The 20,608-nt window shown below is 45.3% G+C and overlaps 1 protein-coding gene across 1 annotated transcript in view; it reads right to left on the reverse strand.

The window, feature by feature from the left end:
• The window catches only part of LOC147710586 (P2Y purinoceptor 2-like), a 59,013-nt gene extending 38,622 nt beyond the window's left edge, over window positions 1-20,391 (reverse strand). The window contains exon 1 of the mRNA XM_086920030.1: window positions 20,191-20,391. The gene's annotated coding sequence lies outside the window, so the exon portion shown is untranslated. The remainder of the gene's footprint in view (window positions 1-20,190) is intronic.
• Between the last annotated feature and the right edge of the window lie 217 nt (window positions 20,392-20,608).

Below are 20,608 nucleotides of genomic sequence, written 5' to 3' on the forward strand. Positions count from 1 at the left end.
TAACTTAATTGCCCGAGGGAGGTGGCGGTCCCCGGGGTAGCAGGGAAGGCTGTACGAGCCTTGCACTCATATTTTAGAAAGAAGCCGCAGGGAGGTGGTTGTCCACTGGGCGTTAATAAACCCCAGGAGGGGGGCCTGTGCACCCCTTCCTATATTTGCATAATACCTCCAGGACCTCGGCCACCTGGAGGCAGATATTGAATGAAGCACAGGAGCCTGCGTATCGTTTATTAAAAAAACAATGCAGCCAGATTCAAGCATCCCGCCGATTTATTTTTTTTGTAATGCTTTTTTCGGCCCTGCGGGGTCTCAGTGGGACTCCCCCAAGATGCCTAGGGGTCAGGGTGTTTCTACCATTTCCCTTTTCTTTTTTTTACATTTCAAGCCAAGTTCCAATATGACTGACAACACTACCTGGTTGAAGTGTTGGTAGCCGATCAAATTGCAGTAGGATTTCAGTAGGACTTTGGACTTCCAGATATCTATATTTTTAAAACAAATATCTCTGAAACTACCAAACCGATTTACACCAAATCACAAAAAGCATGCTTTCTAGACCAACATCTAGCTTACTGCCATATTTGGTGTACTTCTGTTCAGCGGTGGGGCTGTAGTTGTGTTAAAAAAATTAGAAATCCTCATAGACATACCAAGGAAAAAAACTTGTTCTGGGACCCCCCTTTTTTCTGGGCTGCCGCGTGACAGCTTACCCCAAAACTTTCAATACAGCAGTTGAACCAAAAAGGGGAAGTTCTGTGAAAATTCCATGAAAATTCATCAAGCGAATCCAAAGTTATAGGCAAAACAAAAAAATGCTTTTTCTATGGAAACTTTGGACCTAACTATAGCTACCTACCTGCTATCGCCAGTACAGTGGCATAGCTAGACCTACTGTCACCCGGGGCAGACATATTGATTGTTCTACATTGGTGGATTATGCAAAGTTTTGTGGAAATTCATTGAGGGGGTGCAAAGAAATTAGGGGGGGCCCAAAACAAGTTTTTTCACCAATGCATTTTCCATAGACTTTGTGCCCGGCAGTCGCGGGACAACAGGCAGTCGGAATTGAATGAAATTTGGCAGGTATAAAGTTTATGGTGTGTAATGACCCTTTTTGGTAGTAGAGGTAAGCAGGTTAAGTATTTTTAAAGCTATAAGGCTCTGAAACGTAGTGATAAGGCCCCTATATACCACTGTAATTTTGTGGTAGTTGCCGATGAAAAGGCAGTTTATGATTGGTTAATGGGCACCTTTGCAAAAGTGAAAGGCAGCTATGTTATTTTCAACTTACTGTGCCTGTGGTCTGGGTTTGGGCCTCAAATAAAGGTAAGGAATAGGTTTTATATTTTATCCCTACCTATCAACACGTTGTTAAAATGTTAATCGGTAGGAACAATTATTTACATGTTTGTATATATTTTATAAAAAGAAATTTAAAAATGAAATATGTAAAAAATTTAAAAAATGCACTGTACTACACTTTAGTTAGTGACTGGAAACAGTCGCTAATATCGCTATCTCCTATTACCAACAATGGCTTAGTTTTGGAAATATATTCGCACTAAGCGCGAATATCTTCAAAAGCTAACGCCTGCCCTGACCAGTTCTTAGCCATGTTATCCAATGAGAGGTGGATAACATGGCTAAGAGCATTGTCACAGTAATGCTTGAATATCGCTGTATTGACAGCGATATTCACGCATTTCACCCGTTTTTTTATTGCTTCTGAGATAAACCTTGATAATAGCAAGGTATCTCAGCGATAAAAACAGATGAAGGGTGGCGACAGGAATATTCCCGCTAAGCCAACATAGCGATAATTATCGCTAGTTGTTGATAATATGCTCCTGCATTTGTTATGCTAGATATGGTCTGCATGGCTGTTGCATGAGTTATGGATTGTGCGCCATATCATAGCTTACAAATTTCAAAGGTTTTTTGGTTTTAATTTGTAACCCTTACCGCATTATAACTGTGTTTTGTAGATGAATTTCTGAGATTTCTTTAAACATATCTTGAGGTGTCATAACCAAATCTAACTGTAGCTTGAATTTTGTCATTTTTCTGTGATTTGTTTTATTTGATCAATCCCGGCATGCACAGGGGGTTGGCCTCTGGCTTGGCCCTGTGGATTACATGTCCACTGTCAATCAACCTCAGATGCCCACAGCCTTCAGCGCTGAGTAGCAGGGTGTTGGCCAAATGACCGGGCCTCTGACTAGGCCTTGCCTCTAACCCTCCCTGGGCAGCTAACCCCAGCTTTGCATGGCGTTCAGCTGTGCTCATTGAGTTGGGGGTAGCCGTAGTTTTAACCCTCTGCCATCAGCCGAGTGTTAGCAACAGAGTCCAGCCTCCAACAAGGCCCTCCACTCAACTCTGGGGGGCCAAACCCCCAGTGGTGATTAACCAAAAGGCCTGGTCCCTTCACCCAGGCCCTGGGCTCAACCCACTGTGGGTGATTAATATATATAGATTCACATAAATGTCACAGAGAGGGTCATTTTGTTCCTGGTCTCACTCAATAAATGCTAACAAATAGCATGTATAGCATATTTCGCTGCATAGCCATATGTATGTGTGTGTGTGTGTGTATATATATATATATATATATATATATATATATATATATATATATATATATATATATATATGGTCCAGTTGAAGGCAATCGCTGAAACGCGTTGACCGTCCTCCTTGTCTGCACGATGGTGTTGTGTAAATAAAAATTGACCTTAGCTGAAAATCAAGTATTAAACCCTGTTTGTGCTGTGGTGTATCTGGACCTCCTGGCTGCGCGCTGGGCTGGGTCCGTTCTTTGCCTAAAGAATATATTTATTTATATATACACTGAAAAAAGAGTATAGGGGTGTTAAAGTTAGGTTGACATTTTACCCATATAAAACGACAGAAATTCAGCAGGAATAGTTAGACTTATATTAATACTTATGATCTGAAACTATAAGTTGTTGCCTAAAGTTACTTAATGGTACAAGTTATACTTTCTTCGGGTAAGTATAAGACTAAATATAACTGCTGATATGGTTTTATATGGGTAAAATGTCAACCTAACTATAACGTCCGAGACGCCCAAGGGCATTTGTTCGCGCTTTATCAAATCTCATAAATAAATAAATAACCTTTGGCTTTTTGTGAGTTTACACAGGAGGGCCATAATGAGCTCTGCGCTGGACCCGAAGATTGGACCAAAAAATAATAACTGGGATAGTTTTGCAATCAATCAATAAATCAATCAGGGGGCTTTTAAAGCGTGCTACTCACCCATGAGGGTCTCAAGACGCGGGGGTTGTAGCTCTGCGTCCGCCGAAAAGCCTGGTCTTGAGGCTCTTCCTGGAGGTGTGCAGGGTAGGGGAGTGTCTGATGATGACTGGGAGCTCATTCCAGGCCTTTGCTGCGACGTAGGAGAAGGCTCGGCCACCTGCTCTGGTTCTGCAGATGTGCTGGGTTTCTGCTAGGGTGAGGTCAGCGGAGCGGAGGTTTCTTTTGGGTACATGGAAAGAGACTCTTTCGTTGAGGTATTTGGGTCCGATGTTGTGGAGGGATTTGTCGGCGTGGGTGAGTAGCTTGAAGGTTACTCTCTTCTTGACTAGGAGCCAGTGGAGGTCTTGCAGGTGTTGGGTCATGTGCTCATGTCGTGGGGTGCCGAGGACGAGTCTGGCCACGTTATTCTGGATGGTCGGGAGTTCGTGTAGCATGGATTTGTTGATTCGAGCGTAGAGGGCATATCCGTAGTCTAGTCTGCTCGTTATGAGTGTAGGTAATGGTCTTTCTGGCTTTGAGGGATCCACTTGAAGGTCTTGCAGAGGGAGTTGAAGCAGGTGGAGTTGACAGCGTTGATCTGGCGGATCATGATGAGGGAGGAGTCTAGAATGATGCTGAGGTTCCGGGTGCGGTCGGTCGGGCTGGAAGGGTTTCGAGGGCAGAGGGCCACCAGGTGTTGTCCCAAGCGGTTGAGGAGGGTCCCAGGACAAGGACGTCGGTCTTCTCTGAGTTGAGGTTTAGGCAGTTGCTGCTCATCCAGGCTGCGATGTCTTGCATTCCTTCCTGGAAGCTGAGTCTGGTGTCTTTGAGGTTCTTTGTGAGGTAGAGGATGAGCTGGGTATCGGCGGCGTAGGATGCTATACTGAGCCCATGATGTCTGACGATGACGGCGAGGGGGGCCATGTAGATGTTTGATGTTTGCACATGAGAGGTCCCTCAGTAACCCCTCCATCTCTCCTATGGGGTCATACCTGACACCTTACGTCAGTTTTTCATTGTTTTTTCCTCCCCCAGCCTGAAGCGAGAAAGAAAATGACAAGTGCAACTTTCCTCTCAGCTTTCATTAAGCCAATAAAAGCCTTGGTTTTCCCCAGATCCATGGTTCCAGTTTGCATCCACGAAGGATCCGCGTCCCTAGAAAACTACAGAAGGAATGTATACCACATTACAAATAGGGTTCTTTCTTGATCAAGAACTAGCTTTGTGCCAAATTGGTGTAATTCCATTTAGCGGTTCTGGCTGCAGTCGGAAATTGCATGGGGAAAATGCATTTTGAGACCCCCACCTTTTTCTCAGCCACCTCTTGATAAATCACCCTGAAATTGTCCATACAGAAGCTGGAGTGGCAAACTAGTTTTGAATATTTCGTGAAGGTTCATCAAACTGCGCCAAAGTTATTAGCAAAACAAAAAACGCTTTTTCTATGGAAACCAAGTCCGAACTACCCACATATGTGTGTATATATATATATATATATTCACTGAAAAAAAACATAGGTTTCACACCAGTTATAGTTAGGAATTAGCATTTAAAAAACCTATTAAATTCACTGAAAAAACCATAAGTTTGACACCAGTTCTAGTTAGCTGGAAATTTTAGTGACATAAAACCATTGAAATTCCCATGTTATAGTTAGTTGGACTTACTATAACTTGCGCGCCTGCAATGCACTGCTGATGACATCACATATTACATCACTCATGACATGGTCAGTGACATCACTCATGACATCACTGATGACACCATCCAGTGAATGTGTATCTTTCTGAAGAATAAATATGTTTTATATATGTATTTGTAAAGGACGATGGAAGAATAAATGGTTAAATGAGTGTGTAAATGGATGTTTTTTTTTAAAAGAATTGATTGGTTAACTGCCTTATTAAGTGTATCTTAGTGAATACATATATTAGCGAGTAACTTTTAAATATTGTATTATATGTATCAGTGTTTCACTTTGTGTATAAGTGGCTGCATGAGTTGGTGACTGACTCACTGTTTGTATGTGTTTTGAAGACAGCTAGTATATGTGAGTATTGATGTATATAAGTGAGTATATGTGAGAGTGAGAGATTGAAAGAGTTCCTGTTTAAATAAGTATGTCTTTCTATAAGTGATTGTTTAAGAGAGTAAGTATGTGTAAGTTTCCTTAGAAGTAAGGTGGTAGTGGGTGTATAGCTGTATATGCAAATAAATGGATGTTCAATAGTTTATTTGCATGTGTGAGTAACTTTTGGATGACTGTCGGTGTGTAACAGGATGTATAGGTGTATCACTACATATGATGAGTGAGTATATGTATGAGTGACTATATTGAACTGTTGGTGAATGAGTGGATGTGTATATAGATGGTGGAATTACTGAATTGGTTGTTGTAACTGGTATGGGTATCTCCATGTTTTTTGAAAATGTTAGTTTCTATTTTTGAATATGTGTTTCAAGGGCTACATTACACTGAAATGAGGTCTGTCACTCTGTCACAAGGATGGTGTCATCAGTGATGTCATGAGTGATGTCACTGACCATGTCATGAGTGATGTAATATGTGACGTCATCAGCAGTGCATTGCAGGCGCGCAAGTTATAGTGAGTCCAACTAACTATAACGTGGAAATTTCAATGGTTTTATGTCACTAAAATTTCCAGCTAACTATAACTGGTGTCAAACCTATGGTTTTTTCAGTGAATTTAAGAGGTTTTTTAAATGCTAATTCCTAACTATAACTGGTGTGAAACCTATGGTTTTTTCAGTGAATTTCATAAGTTTTTTAAATGCTAATTCCTTTCTATATCGAGTTTGTAACCTGCGATTTTTTTTTTAATTTGCTGTTTTGTGTGAGTATTAATTAGTATTATTTTTTTTATAATAAAAAAATTTTATAATTTTTTTTTGGGGCGCTCTGGGTCCGAGCACCGGTAAGCTCTCCGGAAAGCACACCCAGAGCGCTACTTGCGTTCGTGTAAAAAAATATGGATGAAAAGTAAATAATAAAGCAAGACCTTTAGTACCATACATATAAAAGCAGTTTTTTTGAATAAGGAAATGAAAATAATTTTGCATTTCCGTGAAACTATGAAAACGTCACTTTGGCGCGCCGCGTAAGCGCCCCCGGAAGTGCCTACGTTCGCACCGCGTATGCGCCCCCGGAAGCGCTCTGGTGCTCGCAGCGTCAGCGTGTCAAGTCATGTGACCTTAAAATAACACTTTTCATTGGTTGCTAACAGTTTTCTTTTACAAAGAATGAAATCCCCACCCATTTCCTTCACTTCTTCTTTCACTTTTGTGACTGAAAGACCTGCTTTTTTGCTCTTGGATCTTTCTTGCATAATCATGGCTGCCAGACCATCCAGCAGTGAAGATGAGCCTGAATTCATTGATGAAGAGCCTCCTCAACCAAAGGTAAAAGAGCATTTCATCTGGAATTTTTTTTCCATACCTGATGACCAGAAGAAGGTGAATGCTCCAAAAGTGGAGTGCAGGATCTGCCACAGAGTCCTGTCACGGGGTGACTCCACAAAGAAATATTCTTTTGGGAACTCCACAATGCTTCGCCATGTGGAGAGGAGGCACCCCCAGAATTTTGCCCGGGAAAGTGTCAGGGCTCTGGCACAAGAGGTTCCCAGTGATGGGGCCTCTACATCCACCGGAGGAGCAACGACTTCAGTGAGGGGGCGATCGCAAGAGCTGGTTCCAAACATTCAGCCTGCATTCAACAAAGGCGTCCTGAAATGCAGATACTGCGATCAACTACTTACCTTTGGGGAGCAAAGTGTTCTGCTCATGGTTCGAGCATTGGAGAACCATCGCTGCCGTTCCCAGCCCTAATTTATTTTGTTTTTTTTGCTCCTGTTGAGCAGTTTCCATTCCCTGTTTTTGTTTTTGTTCTAAAAAAAGAAAAAAGAAGAAAAAAAAAGTTCTTTTCAGAACTACCTCTAATTTTCATCAAAGAGCTATATTCTTAAAAAAATGAAAAAGAGTAAGTGAAGTGGAGTGCATTGCTAATGGAAAGGAAAATGAGTAAGAAAGAACAGAAAGGTATGAGAGGAGAAAGGAAGTGAAGTAGGGGGACTGAAAGAAGGTGAGTGTTGGGAAGGAAAGTAAGGAGAAGGAGAGTGAACATGGGGAATGTGGATATTCAAAGAAAATGTTGAAAAGGAACGGGGGTGTGGAAGGGTAAGAAAAGATGCATTGCTGGAGTTGCATCATTTTTGTGACACACTCCAGCAATGCATCACTTTTGCGCTTACAGATATGTCTGAAATACTGACGTATCTGTAAGTACTTGCGACATAATACGTCATATATTTAATATGACGCATGACTAGAAGACTGAAGGCCTCATTTAAGAGGCCATTGGTCACTTTAACGCCACCGGTGCGTCACTTTTTGTGACGCACCAGTGCTGTAAAAAATGCACCTTATTCAGTCATATTTACAAAGTGATGCATCTAGGTAGATGCGTCACTTTGTAAGCCCCTGCGCCACATTATACCTACGTCAGGTGTAATGTATGCAAAAGGAGCGTATTGACGCAAGAAAGGGTCGTAGAGATGATGCAGTGAATAAACTGGGTTTTCCCCATGCTACGCTCCCCGGTCCGCTCCCCGGTGCGCGTACCGGGTGCTCCCCCGCGCAAATCGATTTTTTTTTCTTTGCCCCGCGGGGCCCTTTTATAGCCCTCACTTCAAACCTAGGGGGTCAGGGGGGGTCTACTCTGCCCCCTTATGGTCATTTCCCCCTTTGTTTTTGCCACCTCTTGTGTCTCGATCCTACCGAGACACAAGATGGCGGCCGCTCCGGACTGTTTCGAATGTTTACAGACACCCGAGAGCCAATAAGCTTTCCGTGCGAAAGTCGCGTAGCACGCCCGGTGCGCTCCCCGGTGCGCGTACCGGGGCGCGCCTATAGATATATATATTTTTTTGAACCTAAATTACTCAATCCACTGGAACACATATCTTGAGACATAGCAAAGGCACATTGGGGTACCAGTCCCTACAATTTTGCCAAGTTTGGTGGAAATCCATTCAGCCGTTCGGGCTAAAAGTGAGTTTGACCGCCCTATGGAAATTAACATGGGAAAAACATGTTTTGGGACCCCCCTTTTATCTCGGCCCCCGCTTGACGAATCCCCCCCACATTTTCAGGGAAGGAGCGGAGCGGGCCACGAACTTTAAGAAATTTGCGAAGATTCGTCCACCGGCGCCAAAGTTATTCCCAATAGAATGTTGCGGATTTCCTATGGAAAGTAGATCCTAACTATAACTACCTACTGGCGACCGCCAGTAGGTAATATATATATTTGTGTGTATATGTATATATATATATATATATATATATATATATATATATATATATATATATATATGTGCGGTATGTTTCGTCCTCTAAATCAGCATGCAGCCAAACAGGTATGAAAGACGAGACGAGACCCAATTCTTGGTGCTCAGTTTTATTTTGCCTAACACCAGTCTGCGTCTGCCATGACGCGTTTCGGCTACCAAAAGCCTTGATCACATGACGCAGTCATTAGGGCTGGCCACCCGTTTTAAAGTGCAAGGTGCCTGGTGCGTGATGAACATAGAAGACATACTACATGCCTAAATGCATTAGAGTTTTTAAAGTACATTAAACCAATGAAAATACATGTAAAATACAGGCTAAGTTCATTTTGACTGTATAAATACGAAATAACGAACTAGTTTGCACTGATCTTGAAATTTCCACATATAATATAATAGGGCACAAGATTAAACATTTGGTTGTGGGTCGGCTATTCGAAATAAAAATATATTTAAAACACATAAATAAAAACAATGCATTAAAATTATATAAATATTCCTGCTCTGTGCCGGACACACTATGCAAACAGATTATATTGATGTTTGAATTGTGAACATGTCTAATTGTCAACCGTATGTTTTCATAGAACAACAGTAAAATCAATTAAAAGACATACAAATCTAAGAGATATATCTAAAATTTAGTTCACAAAGGTTAACATTCATGTTAACCATAACGCCCATGTGGGCAATATAAAATCTTGTGCAAAGTCGCAAACAGTTCAGTGCACATTGGTTGAATGTGCAGCATCACGCATTATTCAAATCATAAAGTGCTACCAGTGATAAAACAAAAGATGTGCCTGATGGATAAAAAGAGAATGATTAAAATATCTAATGATTCAAAGATTAAGAGTGTGGAGGGTAAAGGAATTTCATAGGATGTTATTGCTAATAGAGTTGCTAGTTACAGAGACAGAATCGGTACGGAATTGATTAATATATACACACACACACACACATATTTTGATCCTCCTTTCACTCAATAATGATAATAAATAGCATATTGCACTTTTCGTGACAGCATATTATGGCTTATGAATTGTTTTTTTCATATGTATTTACTTGAAAAATGTATTCAACAAAAAAGAGCAGGTAAGGAGCTAGATTCATGCAGTGAGAAAACATTATGTTCAAGAGGCCTCATGACTATTACCCCTTAGGCTGAGCTTTCAATTTTAGAAATAAGGCGTAACATGTAGAATCGGTATTTAACTGATTCTACAAATTCTGTATGTCATGCCTCTTTTCTGAGCCTTTCCGAGAAAGCAGTTGCAGTATTGAGTTCATTAGAGCGAGTAAATGACCTTCCGAAAGTATGAATACAAGTGTGCAATGTAAGAATAAGCACGCTTTAATAGATATTCGAGTGCATGAGCACTTCAGATCCTGGAAGAGTGTGGCACTTTTGGCAGATGAAGTTTGAATGGGCATCCAACATGGTAGTTATTGGTTACTATAGTCAAGCAGTCACATAAAGCAATTTGTTTATGCTGTCAATCTCTTTCCAGTAATTCTGACAGGGCCGGCGCTAGGCATGGGCAGCGTGGGCAGCTGCCTAGGGCCTCGCACCAGCATGGGGCCACGCACTGGTGATGTGTCCTGTCGGTTCCCTGGCGATCCATTTCAAAGAAAGGTGTCACCTTTCTTTGAAATGGAGGGGCCCCCCTCCCTTGGCCTCTCAGGGATGGTATCTGGATACATAAGGGAGGGAGACGCTCCCTTCAATTGAAAGGAGACCCATTCACAGACACTGTGGGAGGCCCATTGTCCATCATTTTGGCGCCCCCATAGTTTTAACTTTTAGCCCACAAGCAATTCTCACACCTAGCGGACTGAAGGTGAGAGAAATGCTTGTGGGATCAAAGTTAAAACTGTGGGGGGCGACAAAATGCTGGACAATAGGCCGCCCACAGTGTCTGTGAATGGTCTCCTTGCAAGGGGCCACTTATATACATTAGAGGGGCCTCGCACATTCCCTTTTAGCCCAGGGCCTCGCAAATCCTAGAACCGGCCCTGAATTCTGATGTCATCATAAACCATGAAGCAGAAGAACTGAGCAGTTTGGAAATTGCATCAGAACCCTATAACTGCAGAATATGTCAATATTACTCATGATACAAAGGGTATGATACTTTTATATTATATTTTTAGTTTGGATAGTCAGCTTCAATGTGGTGTTTGTTTTTCAAATGGGAAACATGTTTGAAATGTTTACACTGGATTATACTGTAGCTATGATTGTTTTGTTTTAGAAAAAAACATGCGTTGCTTTGATAAAAAACACATATGTGGTAGGCATGGGCGGAAAATCCGTTCCGCTCGCGGATTTTGCGGATTTTCGGGAAATCCGCAATCCGCGAGATTCGCGAATCTCCCGCAAAATCCGCAAATCCGCGAGCAGCGGATTTTGCTCGCACTGCTCGCACTGTTCGCGTGAGTTCGCGTGAGTTCGCGCCCCGCGAATAAGTGCAAAATTGCAGAAATACGATCTTAGCAAAACTGAAAGTAACTACTTACCAGGTTCAAAAGTTCAGGCTCATCATTAGTAGCCATTTCCTGTAGTGCTTCCTGAGGGGCCCCTCCAGAGTTCAGTTGCCAGTTGAAACTATTATGTGACCCTGCTCTGAACCTCAGAATAGTTACACATATGCCACAAAGGTCCTGAATTACAGCTAAGGGAGACAAGCAGGAGCCAGGCTGGAAGTTAAAATCCATTAATCAGCCCCTAATTCATTATTGTCAGTTGGGGCAGGGCAGGTGTTGTAACTAATTTTGCAACAATGAAAGCACTTAGCAAGTGCAAAAGATCACTAATCAGGGCGCACTAAGGAAGCAGGTGCCAGCTAAAAAAATATTCTGTGACACATTAATCAGCCCCAAATTAATTCAGGTCACTTGAGGCAGGGAAGGTGTGCTTTGCTTTGCCGAAAATAATGTACACTGGACAACCAGAGGGTGTGGTGATGAAACAGAGGGTGGCATGGGTGGGCCAGAGGGTGGCATGAGTAGTCAGAGAGTGGCAGTGGTGACAGAGAGTGGCAGTGATGAAGAAGAGTGTCCCGACTCCCAAACAGGCTGGACACGTAGAAACAACAAGTTCGCAAAACTTGCGACCCGACAGGTAAGTTCGCAAATTGCGAAATTGTGAAAAACCCTCGCAAACTGGCAGAAACACGGGCGAACACAAAAAAAAAAAATCCGCAAATTCGCGGGAATTCGCGGATTTTGCGGATTGCGAATCCGCAAATCCGCAAAATTCGCGAACGCGAGATCCGCAAAATTCGCTCATGCTTAATATGTGGCCAATGTCAGTGTTTTTCGATTTTGTTTCTTAGTCATAAAGTGAATCTGACTTTTTTTCAAAGCATTCCTGAGCAAATTATATCATGTCTTACCCTTAACATTTTTTCATTACTTCAAGCTATTTCTTTGTGTTTGCCTCTATCGCCTTTTTTCTTTTATATCCCAAACATTTCTCTATAAATCCAGCGGCTCTTCCTCCCCTTCTCCTTACATGGCCAACCCCACTTGACTGCAGTGAGATAAAAGGGTACATCACCCTGCATCGTGATAGCTCATGTTTGTGAGAAGTTAGCCTGGCATATGATGTCCACTAGTTCTAGTGGGCACCTTGCACCAGTCTAATCGACCCTTATTGATGGTGGTTGTAAAGTCAAACTTATAGAAAGCTATCCTAGTGGTAGCATGGAACAGCAGTCATCAGGCTAAGACTTCAGAGAGCACATGAAGCAAGTTGTTTTACCAATTATAATCCCTTGAATACCAAATGAAAGGACACCACACAAGGTATATATCAAATATATATGTATTTATTCTAAACACAACCCCTCTGCACTCTTTATGAGGTCAGAGGTAAAAGCACAATACAAGTTACTTAATTAGCATATGATAAGTTGCACAAATACAGTTATGCCCTAGGGGCCTCACAAACCATATACTAAAATAGTGGTATAAGAACCACGTCTGGAACAGAAAGTAGGCCTAGGGCCTAGGGAATCGCTGGGTCTACACTAAAAAACCAAAGGTTAGGAAGTAGGAGGCCCACGGGAGATGCGTGTAGTGTCTATACAGCCGCGAGTTACCATTGACTTTCCATGGGAAACGAAGAAGTTACAAAGTTACTGTTTAAGGGCACTTCCGGATGGACTACAACAAAACCCCTTTAGACTAGAACACTTTGAGAGTCAAGACCCACGGGAGCACCAGAGTACTCATGTTACCTCACCTAGGGAAGCCGGGTGCATAGGTACCTTTGGTGTCGGGTTTCGTCGTCGTTTTCAATGGAGATCTGCAAAGAAGTGCTGCAGGCGACTAGAGGAAAAGTGTCCGGGTGGATACAAGGGTGGATCGAAGATCTGAAGAACCTGAAAGCAGAAGGGACAGAGTCTGGGTCACTAGCCAGTGACGAGGAAGGTACCAGGAAGGACCCAGGCAATGTTGCGTTGATCTCAGATGAAGAAGTGAAGCTTGTCTCTGCAGCCACGAGGTCCAGAAGGTGGTCGATGGCAACCAGGCGCTGGATTCGAGCTGTCCCACAAAGGATCTAGTTGACTGCGGTGTTGGTATCCGGATTGGACTCAACAAGCCTTGGCAAACGCAATCCACGCAGGAGATGAAGAGTGGCTTTGGTGCAGACCAGCAAGGTCTGTGGCACTTCTCCTTTGTAGGAAAGCTGGAGCAAGCCTGGAGCAACCAATAAAGCGAGTTAGATTCAAGATGGAGTCCTCCGGGGGGCTCACTAGCCAATGGGCTAGGAACCAGGAAGACGCGTCAAGCTGAAATGCAAGAGTGGGCCCCACGGGACACTTGTGGAGTGTGGAGGGCTGAGCTTTGGTGCAAATGGTGCTCGGGTGTGGGGCTTCTCGTACCCCAATGCCCAACTGCGAGTTACCTCGGGAGTCGATGCAGTTAGCAAAATGCAGGAAGTCCAGGAGTTCCGGTCCCACGTCTCTCGTGTCTGCCACAGGTCTCAGCTTTGTTGGGATCGTCGAGCAGGGTCAGAGATGTCTGGAAGTCTGTCTTGAGTCACAGAGTCTTCGAGTTCCAGCGGGAGCCTGGATAATGTAGATTGGCAAGTTACTAGTAGTGCCTGTTTGCACAGGGTGGTTACTCCTTGACCACAAGGGAGATGTCTTCTGTCTTCCAGTCGAAATGGACCGTCGAATGTCTGCGATATGTCTTTCAAAGATTCATCCAGGGCAATCTGAAGTCCTAGGGACACAGCTCCTATACTTATACTCAGTTTAGGGGTTGGACTACCTGGCAGGTCCCTCCTATGGGTAGACCTGGGAAGGGGGTGGCTACACCCCTTTCCCTTTGTCCAGTTTCGCGCCAGAGTGGGGCTGGAGTGCCCTAGCAACTGGTTTGAACCGGGCTATGCATGGAGCACCTTGTGTGCCCCAGGCAGTGTCTGGAAAAGCATTTCTGAATGCAGCCTTCCCTGCCCCAATACACTACAGACTGTCTGGGGAGGTGACAGCACCTCCCTTGACAGGAAACCTATTGTCCAGGCCTCCCCTGCTGGAGTTTCGTGCAGCAGCAGGAGTTCAGACTCGTGTCTGTGGCAGCAGCATCCATTTTGTGATGCTGAGGCTCTGTTTAACTTTAACCGGGTTTACCAGTAACTACATATCTTCTCCCTCTAGAAGGGTGGAATGCTGCCCCCACCACCAGGACTGGCGGGGGGGGGGGGGGTAGTATTCCAAAGTGTTTGACACCTTACACGACATGTTTTGATAAAGGCAAACCAAAGTTAGCATTAACCGCAAGGATTATAATGCACTTAAGGGTATATGGTATGGCTATATCATAGAACAGCTATAAGGAGATGGTTCTGAAAGCTGCAGAGGGGCTCAGCTCATGCTAGGGCACCCTCCCACATAAAACCAAACACTCTGCCTCCAGGATTGTTAAGGCCTGCCATAGGAATGACTTATGGGTTACTATGTGTCTATATATTAGGTAGATATAGGTATGCCCCCCTTTTCCCTTCTGTACCCTCATCCCCTTCCCTGCACCACCCCGTTCCCGCCTCCCAGCTGCTCCTCCCATCCTCTTCGCCATTATTGTTGGGGACCGAGCGTACGTGCAGCGTTCACGTGCAGCGGGTGCGCCGAAGGAGCGCCAAAGGCAAGCCCGTCTGCGCCCGTCCGCGCCTGGATCACGCCCAGTGCCAGGACCCCTGGCCCTCGAGGACACCAGCCCACCCGACGGACTTATGACGCCGCCACCCTCCGCACCCACGGACCCTTCACCTGCCAAGCCCAAATCCAGCTGCCTCCTAACCTGCCAAGCCAGCCACCAGCAACAATCACCTCAAATGCATCCTGCTCAACACCCGCTCCGTCCACAGGCACGCCGTCGAACTCTGGAACTTCCTCGACACAACATCACCAGACGTCGCCTTCCTCACAGAAACCTGGATGAACGCCTCCTCAGCCCCCGACATCGCCATAGCCATCCCGGATGGCTACAAGATCACCCGGAAGGACCGCGTCAACCAAACCGGAGGAGGCATCGCCATCGTCCACAGAAACACCATCCGCATCACGACCAACTCCGCCGACACCCTCACCGCCGCTGAGCACCTTCACTTCCAGATTCACACCGACCCCAAGACCACCCTCAGAGGCACCCTCATCTACAGACCCCCAGGACAACGCACACAATTCAGCGAAGCCATCGCAGACTTCGTCAGCCCGCACGCCCTAACCTCCTCAGACTACATCCTCCTAGGAGACCTCAACTTCCACTTGGAGAACAACAATGACAGCAAAACCACCGCCCTGCTGGACAACCTCGCCAACCTCGGACTCAAGCAACTGGTGAACACCCCCACCCACTACGCTGGCCACACGCTGGACCCCATCTTCTCCTCCAGCAAGCACATCTCCTTCAGCCACACCACCGGACTACACTGGACAGATCACAGCTGCGTCCACTTCAACTTCAGAAGAACCACTACCCACCACCACCCGCAACAGGTCCACTGCAGAAGCTGGAGCAAGATCACCGCCGACCAGCTCACCACCTCCCTCAGCCAGAACCCTCCCACCAACACGACAGACCCCAACGAAGCAGCCAGCAACCTCACACAGTGGCTCACCAACTGCACCGACAACCTCGCACCACTGAAGAACCCCCCCAGCAGACAGAGCAGCAAGAAAGCCTCCTGGTTCACCAATGACCTCAAAAACTCCAAGAAGACCTGCCGCACCCTCGAGAAAGCCTCGCGCCACGACCAGACAACAGAAAACTTGACAGCCCTCAAGAACGCAACCCGCAAACACCACCAGCTGATCCGCACCACCAAAAAGACCACATTCAAAGAACGACTGGACAACAACTCCCACAACAGCAAGGAACTCTTCAGCATTGTTAAAGAGCTCTCCAGCCCCAGCGCCTGCAACAACGACATTACAACGACAAGACCTCTGCGACTCACTCGCCTCATTCTTTCACTGCAAGATCGCCGACATACACAACAGCTTTGGCGCACAGACCACGCACCCAACCACCAAACCAGCGCCCTCTGCCACCACCCTCTGCTCCTGGACCTCAGTCAGCACCGAAGGCACCACCCGCACGATGAACACCATCCACTCCAGCTCCCCAACCGACCCCTGCCACACCACATCTTCAACACAGCCGGCTCCACCATCGCACCCCAACTCCGGGACATCATCAACAGCTCCTTCTCATCCGCCACCTTCCCGGAGAGCTGGAAACACGCCGAGCTCAGCGCCCTCCTGAAGAAACCCACTGCGGACCCCACGGACCTCATGAACTTCCGCCCCATCTCGCTCCACCCCTTTTCGGCCAAAGTCATCGAGAAGACCGTCAACAAACAACTCTCCGCCTTCCTTGAGACAAACAGATCCCTCGACCATTCGCAGTCCGGTTTCCGAGCAAACCACAGCACCGAGACTGCCCTCATCGCAGCTACCGACGACATCAGATCCCTGCTCGACAACGGGGAAACAGTGGCCCTCATCCTCCTGGACCTCTCTGCAGCCTTCGACACCGTATGCCACCGCACCCTGATACAGCGCCTCAGCAACATCAGAATCCAAGGAAAGGCCTTGGAGTGGATCATCTCATTCCTCACCGGTAGAACCCAGAGAGTCCGCCTTCCCCCGTTCCGGTCCGCGGCCACCGAGGTCATCTGCGGCGTCATGCAAGGATCCTCGCTCAGCCCCACCCTCTTCAACGTCTACATGAGCCCCCTCGCAGCCATCGCAAGCCAACACAACCTTAACATCATCTCCTACGCAGACGACACCCAGCTGATCCTTTCCCTCACCAACGACCCCGCCACCGCCAGAGCCAGCCTCCAGGAAGGAATGAAAGACGTCGCAGAATGGATGAAGCTCAGCTGGCTGAAACTGAACTCAGACAAGACGGAAGTCCTAATCCTGGAAACATCCCCCTCCACCTGGGACGACTCCACTCCTGGTGGCCCCCCGCCCTGGGCACCGCCCCCAAGCCAAATGACCATGCACGCAACCCGGGCTTTATCCTGGACTCCTCCCTCACGATGACCAAGCAAGTCAACGCCGTTTCGTCATCCTGTTTCAACACCCTGCGCATGCTCCGAAAGATCTTCCGGTAGATCCCCACCGACACCAGGAAGACGGTCACCCAGGCCCTGGTCACCAGCCGACTGGACTACAGAAACACCCTCTACGCTGGAACCACAGCCAAACTACAAAAAAGACTCCAGCGCATACAGAACGCCTCTGCACGACTTATCCTGGACACACCCCGCCACAGCCACATCTCGCCTCAGCTGAGAGACCTGCACTGGCTCCCCGTCAGCAAGAGGATCTCGTTCAGACTCCTCACCTACGCACACAAGGCCCTCCACGACATGGGACCCAAATACTTCAACAACCGCCTCACAATCTACACACCCACCCGCCAGCTCCGCTCCGCCAGCCTCGCCCTCGCCACCGTCCCACGTATTCGCAGAACCACCGCCGGAGGAAGATCTTCTCCTACCTGGCAGCCAAGACATGGAACTCCCTCCCCACCCACCTACGACTGACCCAGGACCACCTCTCCTTCAGGGAACAGCTCAAGACCTGGCTCTTCGAGCAGTAGCGGCTCTACAAACCCCCCCCCCCCGCCCCCGCGCATTGAGACCCTAACGGGTGAGTAGCACGCTTTACAAATTATCTGATTGATTGATTGAAGTCGAAAAAACAGAATCACAGCAAAAAGTGGGGGTGACCATAGGAAGCAAACCCTGCTCTCCTACAATGTTGACACCAGTACTGCAAGGTATGATTAGATAAGTCTGAATTAGGCTTGGTTCCACCTCTGGAGATCTATCACTGTTTCTATTGGCACAAACCCTTCCCGGGTAATAACTACTGGCACTTCCATATTTTGATAGGGTAAGATAGAGTTGAAGAACAACAAGCTCCTCACCTGATAAAACCAGACTCCTCCCATCACCTAGGTGAGAGTTTGGTTTCTTAAGACAAAGGGCACTGGTAACAGGAACTCTGCTGTACTGGGTTCTTCCAGGGAATCCAGCATACTAGATATGTAAGAGGAGGGAGCCTTTCCTCATTAGCCGTCTTTGCCACAAGACTTGCTATGGGAACTGGCTTGTTGAGAGACGAGCTTGCAACCTACTCACTGCTCTCTCAGTGGTGGGGTGTTAATTCCGTGATGAACACGATGGTGCCCATTTGACCAGATGGGGCATCAACCACGTCCCTCGTGATACTGGCACTGTTCTTTCCACGGGAGTCTGTTTGGAAGACCACCAATGTGGACAGGCCACATATGCTCCCATGTGCATGCTTTTGGCAGTGGAAATATGGACTACATTCCAGACTCGGGAAATGCTCTACTGAGTATAGTTGTGACATCACTAATGACCTGAAATAAGCAAAATCACGTAGCTCCTTAAATATAATAAGTTATAACAGTCAAGTTGTGACATCACCACGGCTTCTGTCAATGTGAACAGACAGTGTGTAGGTCAGGTCAATGAGCAGAAATACAAATACTGTTGAATCAATTAATAGGCTAGTTGAATTGCATGTTCTCTTTTTTTTACTTTTTCCCTGAAGTATGGCAGCATATTTAGTTTTTGTGCAGTTACAGGTTATTACAACAAATCAGGAATTTGTCTGCATATTACCACACATTATTATGAAATATAGCTTTTTTGTAAATTGACTTACATTAAGGCACACCTAATATTTTTTTGCAACAAATTACTAGCTGTATATTGGTGTGTTTGATTTTGCACTACTGACACTGCTTTTATTCAGTTTATTTGCAGACATATTTATTCATGTGAAGGAGCAAGTAACCAAAAAGTTTTGGAGGAGAATTATGGTGAGGCCATGTATTATGAGGAATAACATACCCTATACCTTACATTAACAGGATATAATGCATCAAAACGTGCAATTCAGGTATACACACCTGTATGTAATTTTCTTATTAAAGTTACATTGGGATGTCTCAAGTTACCTGTAAAAATAAAATTAGATAGCTGTTGAACTGTAAAAACATATTACAGTTGAATTGTGATCTTAAACTACCTCTTGCAAGAGTCAGTGCAAAGGTGAAAGGCAGGTCACGGAATATCATTGCACCAGCAGTTTAAACGATTTTAGTCCTTATCATCACATGTCTATTTTTTTCATATAGTACATTAGAGGGCGGTCAGAATATCTCTGCATACTACTTATCATTCTGAGATACAGCCTTTTTAAATCAAATATACAGTACATTAATCCTAAGATGTTTTTGCAACTAATTGGAAAATAATTTTTGGTGTATATAGCTTTTCTTTTATCCGACATGTCTGCATGTGTATTAACCTCTTTTACATGAAGTATCAAAACCCAAGGAATTGAGAGGTTTGTGGGAAGAATGATGGTGTGACCATGTATGAAAATAGAAAGATAACGCAGTAACCTTGGAGTTTCCTTTCCTTATAAAAGAAACCAGCCTTCGGTCTCATCCTCTATATGGTCACAGAACTCTTTGTGAATTGTACCCTTAGAATGTGCAGAAGGGGTTACTTTACCCAATATATTATGTCACCTTGGAGTTCGATGGTCTTATCAATCAATGAAGTCAAACTCAGGCCTCGTTCCTCTGTATGGGGATGAAACTGATCATTGACTTGCACTGTCCATTTAATCTACGACAGAGGGCACTTCACCGCATTATTAGATATAAACATAAACTTATCTTTCCATTAGTCGAAATCCAAACTTTCCACACAATCGGTGCTTCATTCACAGCAACACTTTCTTAACAAGCGCCTGCGTTGACTAGTTTTCATTTAGAAACCTTCACAGAAATAAAAAGTCTGAAATAATGTTTCACTTTTTCTAGCAGTCTTAATGTAATGCAGAAACTAGTTCCAACACCAACTTCCTAGGTTCAAATAGAAAACAATCTTGATTAACTGCGTTGCTAAGTCTTATGCATTTTCATTCTTCCTAATGACTATGTTCTGTACACAGGTATATAAATAACAACTTTCTAACGCCAACAAAAATGCAGTTACCTGTACCGTTGAAAATCACCAAGAAGTACAGCTTAGAGGTAACAGCAGGTCTGAAAAGAGACGCTGTGTTGCTTTAAATGACACAGGAGGAAATAGTCAGATACTATCAGCGTTTTCACAAGACACATCCTCTTTTGTTCTACATGCCGCGATCTTTACAGCAGATAATGTCTGCCATGCCACTCTTCCTGCCTTCATACTGGAGACCTCAAGTTTCACTTAGAGCCCTGCACAAAATAGGAAGGTGCTACCTCCTGACTTCCCTTTCTCACTTAACAAATGAGGAATAACGTTTGGTACTGCAAGTTCTGCCTACCTGAGGTGTGGTGGCGGACAAGGAGCATTGGGCTCGGGGCGTATCATGATGGGCTTTGCTTCTACGAAGCAGGGCGGATTGCCTGTTTTTATGCGCCTGCAC

Source organism: Lissotriton vulgaris, chromosome 5 (assembly GCF_964263255.1).
Source record: "Lissotriton vulgaris chromosome 5, aLisVul1.2, whole genome shotgun sequence".
Classification (NCBI taxonomy): domain Eukaryota; kingdom Metazoa; phylum Chordata; class Amphibia; order Caudata; family Salamandridae; genus Lissotriton; species Lissotriton vulgaris.